At 39.9% G+C, this 11999-nt stretch overlaps 1 pseudogene; it reads right to left on the bottom strand.

Moving 5' to 3' along the window:
• Positions 1-9191: 9191 nt before the first annotated feature.
• Positions 9192-11674, bottom strand: LOC111749268 (olfactory receptor 7G2-like; annotated as a pseudogene).
• Positions 11675-11999: the final 325 nt, after the last annotated feature.

Raw genomic sequence — 11999 nt, 5'->3', positions numbered from 1 at the left:
CTCTTCCAGTGGTTGACCACGTAGCTGTCTTCCAAATTTCTTGGCATAGATGAGTGAGTACTTCAGCGCCACATCTGTTTTTTGAAACATCTCAATTGGTATTCTGTGAATTCCTGGAGCCTTGTTTTTTTGTCAGTGTCTTCAGTGTAGCTTGGACTTCTTCCTTCAGTACCATTGGTTCCTGCTCATATGGTACCTCCTGAAATGGTTGAATGTGTATTCCTTCCATCTTCTTTTTGTGCTTCCTGACTCATTTAATATTTTCCCCATAGAATCCTTCAGTATTGCAACTCAAGACATGAATTGTTTCTTCAGTTCTTTCAGTTTGAGAAATGCAGAGCGTGTTCTTGCCTTTTGTTGTCTATATCCAAGTCTTTGTTCATGTCATTATAATACCTTACTTTGTCTTCTTGAACTGCCCTTTGAAATCTTCTGTTCAACTCTTTTACTTCATCATTCTTCCTTTTGCTTAGCTACTCGACATTCAAGAGCAGGTTTCAGAGTCTCTTCTGACATCCATTTTGGTCTTTTCTTTCTTTCTTTTCTTTTTAATTGCAATGATAAAGAACAATGATGAATCTGCAAATCATCTCACAACATGGATGAATCTGGAAGGCATCATGCCAAGTAAAATAGGTCAATTACAAATGGCCAAATATTTGTGTGCAGCCACTACTATAAAAATTACTATAAAAATTCATGGAAAGGTTTACGCACACACACACAAAAACAATCTTTGATGATTATGAGGGAAGGGATGGGTGGGAATGGAAAAACACTAAATGGACAATAGATAAGTGATAACTTTGGTAAAGGGTAAGGCAGTACACAATACTGGAGTAGTCATCACAGCTTGTATAAAGCAAGGTCATGGAAACAAGCTCCATACACACATCCAAACTCCCTGAGGGACCAAATTGCTGAGCTGAGTGCTGTGGGGACCATGGTTTCAGGAACCTTCTAGCTCAATTGACATAACAGTTTATAAAGACAATGTTCTACATTCTACTTCAGCGAGTAGTGTCTGGAATCTTAAAAGCCTGTGAGTTGCCATCTAAGATACTCCACTGGTCTCACCCCATGGGAGAAAGGGAGAATGAAGAAAACTAAAGACACACGGGAAAGATTAGTGTAAAAGACTGATGGATCACAACTACCACAGCTTCCACCAGACTGAGTCCAGTACAACTAGGTGATGCCTGGCTACCACCACTGACTGCTCTGACAGGAATCACAATAGAGGGTCCTGGACAGAGCTAGAGAAAAATGTAGAACAAAATTCCAAGTCACACACAAAAAAAGACCGAGCTTACTGGCCTGACAGAGACTGGAGAAACCTTGAGAGTATGGCCTTGGGACACCCTTTTAGCTTAGTAATGAAGTCACTCTTGAAGTTCACCCTTCATCCAAAGATTAGACAGGCCCATAAAACAAAGTGAGACTGAAGGGGCACACCAGCCCAGGGGTAAGGACTAGAAGGCAGGAGGGGACAGGACAGCTGGTAATAGGGAACCCAAGGTCAAGAAAAGAGAATGTTGACTTGTCATGGTTTTGTTAACCAACATCAAAAAATAATAAGTGTACTAACTATTTAATGAGAAGCTAGTTTGTTCTGTTAGCCTTTATTTAAAGTACAAACAAAAAAAGAAAAATTAAAGTCACGCTTCTCAGACTTCATCATGCCTTAAAACCTCACAAAGTGCTTTTTAGAATGCATTTCTTTCAAGGAAACCCTGCTGGAGTAGTGGTTAAGTGCTATGGCTGCTAACCAAAAGGTCAGCAGTTTGAACCCACCAGGCAGTCCTGGAAAACTCTATGGGCTGTTCTACCCCATCCTGTAGGGTCCCTATGAGTCAGAATCAACTCAATGATGATGGCTTTGGTTTGGTTTGGTTTGGTTTTTGGTTGTTGTTGTTATCTTTTGGGTATCTCCCCAGAGATCCAAGTCACTAGTTCTGAGGTGAATTATGGAAACAAACCATCAGTATGAATAAAGGCCTTAGGTGACTTATCTTTACAGGTGCTCTGGGGACATAAATGGAGGCAGTTCTGCATGAGAAGACACTTGGTGTGCCAGGTTAGAGGCCATCTTCCCAGTGTGATGCTGAATACAATCGTTGCACCACCATTAGTGATGACCAGGCCAGAAGGCTTTCCAGAAACTCTACTGATGGTCCTCCAAGACCTACATAGTTGTCACCCCAACACCATAGAGATGATTCTGACTGCATGGCCTGCTTTTATTTTTACTTGTGGAAAGATGACCTCCCTAGTCCTGCCAACTTTGCTTTTCTCCCATTGTGTTTTATACTGAACACATCTTCCTCAAAATAAAGTCCATTTCCACAGATAAATTTTTACCCTAATGAATTCACATTAAAAATTATATATGAGAATTGTTACAGTGGAGCCTTCCCCTTAAAACCTCACTGACTCAATTCACTTTACTTCATTGTATTTCTCTGTGTGAATACGACCAGAAATTACAAAGAAAAAAAGTAAGATAAATTGAATAAGGGGAAAAGTAAACAAACAAACAAAAAACCCATATACCCTCTGTTATGATTGAATCATGTCCCCCACAAATATGTCTTGAAAATCCTAACCTCCATGCCTGTGGTTGGAGCCCTGGTGGCACAGTGGTTAGGAGCTCTGCTGCTAACCAAAAGATCAGCATTTCATATCCACCAGCCATTCCTCGGAAACCCTGTGGAGCAGTTCTATCCTGTCCTATGGCATCTGTATTAGTCAGAATTGACAAAAAGGCATTGGGTTATGATTGTGGTTATAGTCCCTTTTGGGAATGGATTGTCTTTGTTATGCTAATGAGGCAGGATTAGTGTAGGGAATATTTTGAGTCAATCTCTTTTGAAATATGGAGATTAAACAAGCAAGTAGAGCAGAGATTGGCAAAGATTGATGCCAATCCACATGGAGATCTCCAAGGAACCAGGAAACAAGCGGAAAAGACAAGGATGTTGATACAGAGATGACAGAGAGAGAAAGCTTTCCCTTATAGCCGGCATCTGAATTCAGACTTCCAGCCTCCTAAATTTTGAGAAAATTATTTGTTTGTTAAAACCATCCACTTGTGATATTTCTGTTATAGCAGCACTAGATAACTAAGACAAACTTTTTTTTCCAAGCAATTTATTGTACACAGCAAATAGTTTTCCTTCCAACAGTTTATACACAAATTGTTCTGTGACCCTGGCTGCTATCCCCACAGTGTGTCAGCATTCCCTTATTTCTACCGTGCCTCCCCATTTCCATTCCTCCAGTTTCCCTGCCCCTCCTTGCCTTCTTATCTTGCTTTTGGGCAAATGTTGCCCATTTGGTCTCTTATACTTGATTGTTCCAAGAAGCACTTTCCTCATGAATATTATTGTTCATTTTATAGGCCAATCTATTGTTTGACTTAAAGGTGACCTCTGGAAGTGACTTCAGTTGCAGATTAAAAGGATGACTTAGGGCAATTATCACAAGGGTTCCTACAGTCTCTGTCAGTCCAGTAAGTCTGATCTTTTTTTCGTGAATTTGAGTTTTGTTCTATATTTTTCTCCCATTCTATCTGGGAAATTCTATTGTGTCCAGACACTTTCTTATCAGTAAATCAGTGAAAAGGAATCAGACAAATAAGGTGACTGAAAGATTACCAACCTTGCCTACTGATTATATTACTAAGACTAGTAAAAGCTGGTGATACATATTATGACAAAGGTAAACCAATAAAACTGCTGAAACAAAGGGTAGAAATATAGGAAAGCAAAGAATTACAAGTTTTACAAATGATGACAAGATATAGAACACAATGACCCTGGTTAAATTTTATTGTATATTATGCACCAAACATTGTATTAAGTACTTGTGGTGGTTAGCAGGGTTGACTTCTCCACAGAAAATATACTCTAAGTAGTCAGTCTAAGACTCTTATAGTAATTATTTTTCACAATACCAGAAATTTCATTAGGAAGGAATATATGAACCTATTATTTGTGATGAAATGGGATGAGTATTTTCTGTATGACTCCATGGAAAGGATATATTAATTAAAAAATTCTATTGCGATCAAATCAATTCTGACTCATAGTGACCCTCTATTAGCAAAAGACACCACTCATCTGTCAGTTTGTCATCCTGTGGTTGGCTTCTGTGTTACTTTGATGCTGGAGGCTATGCCATTCGTATTTCAAATAGCAGCAGGGTCACTCATGGTGAACAAGTTTAGGGGAGCTTCCAGACAAAAACAGACTAGGAAAAAGGACCTGGTTATCTACTTCTGAAAAAATTGGCAAGTGAAAACCTTATGAATAGCAGTGGAACATTGTCTGATATAGTGCCAGAAGCTGAACCCCTCAGGTTCAAAGACACTCAAAATATGACTAGGGAAGAGTTGCCTCCTCAAATTAGAGTCAATCTTAAAAGACTCAAATTTTCAGGACCTTCATTTGCTCATGTGGCACAACCCAAAATGAGAAGAAACATCTGCAAACATCCATTAATAATCAGAACTTGGAACACATGATGTATTAACATAGGAAAATTGGAAGTAATCAAAAAAGAAATGCATAAAGATCGATATCCTAGGTATTATTGTTGTTAGGTGCCCTCGAGTTGGTTCTGGCTCATAGTAACCCCATGTACAACAGTAAGAAACACGGACTGGTCCTGCACCATCCTCACAATCATTGTTATGCTGGAGCCCATTGTTTAGCCACTGTGTCAATCCATCAGGTTGCTGACCCTACACTTTACCAAGCATGATGTAGTTATCCAGGGACTGATCACTCCTGGTAACACATTCAAAGTATGTGAGATGTAGTCGTCGCATCCCTGCTTCTAAGGGGCACTCTGGCTGTACTTCTTCCAAAATAGACTTGTTTGTTCTTTTGGCAGTCCATGGTATATTCAGTATTCTTCACCAATGCCGTAGTTCAATGTGATCAGTTCTTGTCTCCTTCATTCATTGTCCAGCTTTCGAACAAATATGAGGTGAATGAAAATACCATGGCTTGGGTCAGGTACTCCTTAGTCTTCAAGGTGACATCTTTGCTTTTCAATACTTCAAAGAGGTATTTTGCAGCCAATTTGCCTAACGCGATGCATCTTTTGATTTCTTGACTGCTGCTTCCATGGGTGTTGACTTTGGATCCAAGTAAAATGAAATCCTTGACAACTTCAATCTTTTCTCCCTTTATCATTATGTTGCTTATTGATCCAGTAGTGAGGATTTTTGTTTTCTTTATGCTGAAATGTAATCCATACTGAAAGCTGTGGTCACTAGCTCACTAGGTATTAGTGAGCTAAACTGGACTGATATTGGCCATTTTGAATAGGACTTTCATATGATACACCATACTGGGAATGACAAAATGACGAAGAATGGTGTTGCATTCTTCAAAAAAAAAAAAAAAAAATTTCAAGATCTATTCCGAAGTACAATGCTGTCAGTGACAGGATAATATCCATAAATGTACAAGGGAGATCAGTTAATACAGCTCTTATTCATGTTTACACACCAATCATTAATCCCAAGGATGAAGAAATTGAAGATCTTTACCAATTTCTGTAGTCTAAAATTGATCAAACATGCAATAAAGATGCATTGACTATTAATGGTGATTGGAATGCAAAAGCTGGAAATGAAGAGGAAAGATTGGTAGTTGGAAAATATGGCTTGGCGATAGAAACAATGCCAGAGATCATATGATAGAATTTTGCAAGACCAATGACTTATTCACTGCAAATGCCTTTTTTCAACAACATAAATGGCTACCATACACGTGGACATCACCAGATGAAATACACAGGAATCAAATCGACTACATCTGTGGAAAGAGAAGATGGAAAAGCTCAACATCATCAGTCAGAACAAGGCCAGGGGATGACTGTGGAATAGACCATCAGTTGTTCATAACAAGATCAAGTTGAAGGTGTAGAAAATTACAGCAAGTCCATGAGAGGCAAAATACGGTTCTCAGTATATCCCACCTGAATTTAGAGACCATCTCAAGAACAGATTTGACACATTGAACACTTATGACCAAAGACCAGACAAATTGTGGAATATCGTCAAGGATATCACACATGAAGAAAACAAAAGGACATTAAAAAGACAAGAAAAAAAGAGGAGGCCAAAATGGATGTCAGAAGAGACTCTGAAACTTGTTTCTGAAGTTAGAGCAGCTAAAGTAAATGGAAGAAATGATGAAGTAAAAGAGCTGAACAGAAGATTTCAAAGGGGGGTTGAGAAGATAAAGCAAACTACTATAACGAAATGTGTAAAGATCTGGACTTAGAAAACCAAAAACAATTTCTCAGCATATCTTGGCATTTCTCAAGCTGAAAAAACTGAAGGAAAAATTTCAATTTTAAGGATTCTATAGTCAAAATATTGAAGGTCCCAGGAAACATTAAAAGAAGATAGAAAGGATACACGCAGTCAGTGTACCAAAAAGAATTGCTTGACATTCATACATTTCAGGAGGTACCATATCCTAAAGAACAATTGGCCTTGAAGGGAAAAGTTCAAGGTACACTGAAGGCATTGGAGGCAAACAAGGCTCCAGGAGTTGACAGAATACCAGTTGAGATGTTTCAACAAAGGGGTGCACTGGTGAAGGTGCTTACTTGTCTATGCCAAGAAATTTGGAAGACAGCTACCTGACCAACTGACTGGAAGAGATCCATATTTGTGCCCATTCCAAAGAAAGATGATCCAACAGAATGTGGAAATTACCAAACAATATCATTAATATCACCCGCTAGTAAAATTTTGCTGAAGATAATTCAAAAGCAGTTGCAGTAATACCTCCACAGGGAACTCTCAGTAATTCAAGCCCCATTTAGAAGAGGTCATGGAACAAGGGATCTCATTGCTGATGTCAGATGGATCTTGGCTGAAAGTATAGAATGCCAGGAAGATGTTTACCTTTGTATTATTGACTATGCAAAGGAATTCAATTGTGTGGATCATAACAAATTATGGATAACATTGAGAAGAATGAGATTTTCAGAACAATTAATGGTGCTCATGTGGAGAGAATCTGTACATAATCCAAAAGGCAGTCATTCAGACAGAACAATGGCATGCTGTGTGGTTTAAAATCAGGAAAGATGTGGATCAAGGCTGTACTCTTTCACCATACTTATTCAATCTGTATGCTGAGCAAATAATCCAAGAAGCTGGACTATATTAAGAAGAATGTTACATCAGGAGTGGAGAAAAACTCAACCTGCAACATATAGATGACACAACCTTGCTTGCTGAAAGCAAAAAGGACTTGAAGCACTGATGAAGATCAAAGACCACAGCCTTCAGTATGGATTGCATGTCAACATAAAGAAAACAACCTCCTCACAACTGGACCAATAAGAAACATCATGATAAACAGAGGAAGGATGGAATTTGCCAAGGATTTCGTTTTAGTTGGATCCACAATCAATGCCCGTGGAAGCGGCGATCAGGAAATCTCCTGCAAAAGACCTCTTTAAAGTGTTAAAAAACAAGGATGTCACTTTGTGGGTTTAGGTGCACCAGACCTAAGCCATGGCATTTTCAATCTCCTCGTATGCATGCAAAAGCTGGAAAATGAATAAGGAAGACCAAGGAAGAGTTGATGCCTTTGATTTATGGTGCTGGGGAAGAATAGTGGTTATACCATGGACTGCCAGAAGAACAAACAAATCTGTGTTGGAGGAAGCACACTCAGAATGCCTCCTAGAAGAAAGTATGGAGAGACTTTGTCTGACGTACTTTGGACATGTTATCAGGAGTAACCAGTCATTGGAGAAGGACTTCATGCTTGGCAAAGTAGGCAGTGAATAAAAGAGAGGAATAAGTTGGATTAACACAGTAGGTTTAAAGATGGCTAAACCGTAGCAAAGATTGTGAGAAAGGTGCAAGACTGGGCAGTGTTTCATTCTGTTGTATATAGGATTGATTTGAGCCGGAACCTACTCGAAAGCACCTAAAAATGACAATTAACAACAGGTTCAGGGAGAAACAGTGACCTTGTGTGACTGAGCATTATAACTGGATATGATGCCTAAGTCTGTGGCAGCCATTCCTGGCCACGAGGGTAACCATTCCTAGGATGAAGGTACCTTGTTGAAGCCACCTCATGGAAGAATAAAAAAAAATTTTTTTTTTGCATTCTCTATCTCTGAAGTTCTTATAATGAAAGTTAACTGTATTGTTTATGTATTTTACAGTCAAGGTTCATATTTTCTTATTAGAAGCAAAGCCTTCTAATAAGATTCAATTATCACAGTCATCTGAAGCTGCTGAGATAATCCAAATATGCCAATTTTATACATTATGTAGGGGAAATTGTGGTTCAGTGGTAGCACTCTCACCTTCTATTGAGAGACCCAGTTTCAATTTTTGGTCAATAAACCTCATGTGCCACCACAACCTGTCTGTCCATGGAGCATTGAGCATAGTTATGACGCTGACTAGGTTTCAGTGGCTCTTCCACATTAAGGTTAACTAGGAAGAAAGCCCTGGCTATCTTCTCCCAAAAAAATCAGCCAGTGAGACCCTGTGGATCACAATGATTCTACCCATTATGGATGGGGCTGCCATGAGTCAAGGGCCAAGGTGATGGCAGCTAGCAACAACACCCAGTACAAAAATAAATGATTAAACTGAGTATGGTGGATGCTAACGTTACCCGGACACACATGTTTAACCAATGACATGTCAAAAAAAAAAAAAAAATGTCATACTAATATCTAAATTTGGGCATAAAGGGTCAGCTCTCGTCTCGCAGTGGGATTAAGCCTGATTTCCATTCACATGACTCAATCCATGGCATCAGGCTGAAGCTAGTCTCTAGCTTTTCCCACAGCCTTGTCTGCATCCTTTCCCTACCCTTCTACCGTCTCCTGCTCTCTTTATTCTGAGACTGTGCCACAGAAATAAATCAACCCTGCCTCAGGCTCTGTTTCTATGGAACTTGCCCAAAGAGACTCAGCTTAGAGAATTAAAATAATTTGTCAAACAACACAGAGCTACACAAAGAATAAAGTCAAATTTCAAACCTAAGTTGAATTGCACTTAGCCATTATGTTGTGTTGTCATTTTAAAAGAACGTGGTAATGGGAGAGTCAGGCATTCTGCCTCACTTGCATTCTTTTCTCTTTGATGCCATCTAGAAATCCAAGCTGAAAGTAGGTAGGTAAGATAATCACTGAAAAGCAGTTATGCTCCTGAAAATTTTTCTCAAAGCCCCCTTCACATCCCTGTTTCTCAGGCTATAGACAAAGGGGTTCATCATGGGAGTGACCACAGTCTACATCACTGAAGCTACTGCAGTCTTCCTGGAAGAGTGTGTAAATGCAGCACTAACATACGTGCCTAAGCCTGTCCCATAAAACAAGGAAACAACTGAGAGGTGAGACCCACAGGTAGAAAAAGCTTTATACTTTCCACCTGCTGATGGCAGTCTCAAAATGGAGGAAGCAATTTGTATATAAGAGAAAATGATCCCAGAGAGAGGAACACCACTTAATATGGTAGCTGCAAAATATGAGATGTTATTGAGGAGGGCATCAGAACAGGCAACCTCAATGACCTGAAGAACTTCACAAAAAAAGTAAGGAATTTCCGGATCTGGGCCGAAGGACAGTTGCAACACCATCAGACTGTGGGACAGGGCATTCATGATGCTAATGAACAAGGAAAGTAGAAACAGCAGGCCACAGAGGTGAATGTTCATGATGACTGTGTATCTCAGTGGGTGACAAATTGCCACGTAGCGGTCATAGGCCATTACTCCCAGGAGAAAATTTTCCAAAGCACCAAAAATCAGGACAAAGCAGAGCTGGGTGAGGCAGCCTGCATAAGTGATGCTCTGATGCTGTGTTTGGAGGTTCGCCAGCATTTTTGGGATTGTGGCTGTGCTGAAACAGATGTCAGTGAAGGACAGATTGGCAAGAAAGAAATACATGGGGGTGTGGAGGTAGGAGTCAAAGGTGACAGCCAGGACAATGAGTAGGTTTCCCAGGACAGCGATCACATACACGGACAAGAACAGGCTAAAGAGGAGGGGCTGCAGTTCTAGATCCTCTATCAGTGCCAGGAGAAGGAATTTTGAAATATCTGTTTTATTTCTGGGTTCCATATTGTTGATGAATGATGGAAAAGATATAAGACAGTAAAATGCATGGTTCCTGGAGCAGCAGACGCTGCATCACCAGAGGCAAAAATCATCTTGGGAAAGAACAAAAGGAATAAAGAGTAAAACAAATGGGATGTCTTCATTATGCATACTTTGTTACTTCAAAAATAAACAGATGTTGATACAGCAGAGAATTCTGGAAAGGGGCAAAATTGCAGCCATGGTTTTTGTTCTGTTTTTGCACAAACTGCTGGCATGATCTTTTATATATTAGGTAATTTTACAAAAACAAACATATAGGGAAGTAGCTTAATGTGTCTGTCTGGGCCTCCAACTCCTTCATCATAGTTCAGAGGCAGACAACAGAGTTAATATGAAAGTGTGTTAAGAACCGGAGATGGAAAGGTAAAGTGAAGCAGTCCCCTTCCCCACAAGAATGCAGGTAAATGTCAGACAATTCTGTTATAGTCATCCTGTTTGCTCAGGAAGAACAGGGCCCCTGCCCTTACAGAGAGAAGGAGGCTACTGGAATGAGAGTTGCTTGAACATTGATGCTAAGACGCAAGGAAAAATGTCAGAATATTTCTGGCAGACAGGCAGAAGTTCTATGGGTTACTTGGTTCCAATCATTTTATGCATACACTCTATTCACATCTTCACCTGGATGAATCTGTATTAAAATAACCGTCCTTATTTCCAGACATTAGCTAAGCCATTTTTAGTTACCTGGCTGACAGCACTGAGGAATGATCACACCTGCCCTGGATGGTGAAGTTGGAAGATATGTCCTCAGGAAAGGCAAAGGAGCTAAATGAGGCATGAGGTCTCAGAGTAAGTAGCATCATTTGTGGGCGGAGTCTCAGGTGCGCCTGCTTCCTGACTCTGGGGGGGCTGTCGAGTGAAGTGGTCACAGCAGACTGTTTGCAGTCTCTATGTCCCTTGGGGCTCAATAGCCAAAGCTCCTCATTAACCAAACACTTTTGTTGTCATTCTGATCCCAGGGCAATGCAAATCTGTAAAGACCAAGACAATAGGAGACATCCAAATTGGAAAAGAAAAGAAACACTACATCTATTCACAAATGACATGACACTTGTTATAGACTGAACTGTGCCCCACAAAAATGTGTGTATCTGTTTGGCTGGGCCATGATTCCCAGTATTGTATGATTGTCCACCATTTTGTCAACTTATGTGATTTTCTATGTGTTATAAATCCTGCCTTTATGACGTTAATCAGGGTGGAGGGGCAGCAGTTGTGTTGACAAAGCAGGGCTCAATCCACAGGATTGGATTGTATCTTGAGCCAGTTTCTTTTGGCATATAAAAAAGAGATGCAAGCAGAGAGACAGGGGGACCTTATACCACCAAAAAATCAGTGCCGTGAGCAGAGTGCGTTCTTTGGATGCAGGGTTCCTGCAAGGAGAAGCTCCTAGACCATGGGAAGATTGATGAGAAGGACTTTTCTCCAAGCCAAGAGAGAGAGAAAGTGTTCCCCTGGGACTAACACCCTGAATTTGGACTTTTAGCCTACTTTACGGCACTGGGTTGGGTTACTGGGTTACTGTGAGGAAATAAATTTCTCTTTGTTAAAGCCATCCATATGTGGTAGTACTGTTATAGCAGAACTAGATAACTAAGACAACTATATATATATACATATACATATATATATATACATATATATATACATATATATATACATATATATATGTATATATATATATGTTGTTGTTGTTAGGTACTGTCAAGTTGGTTCCAACTCATAGCAACCCTATGTACCATAGAACAAAACATGGCCTGATCCTTCGTCATGCTCACATTCGTTGTTATGCTCGAGCCCATTGTTGCAGCCACTGTGTCACTCCATCTCATT

This window comes from Loxodonta africana, chromosome 3 (assembly GCF_030014295.1).
Source record: "Loxodonta africana isolate mLoxAfr1 chromosome 3, mLoxAfr1.hap2, whole genome shotgun sequence".
Lineage (NCBI taxonomy): Eukaryota > Metazoa > Chordata > Mammalia > Proboscidea > Elephantidae > Loxodonta > Loxodonta africana.
Note: the sequence above shows the minus strand (reverse complement) of the source record. Positions and strands in the feature narration are given on the sequence as shown.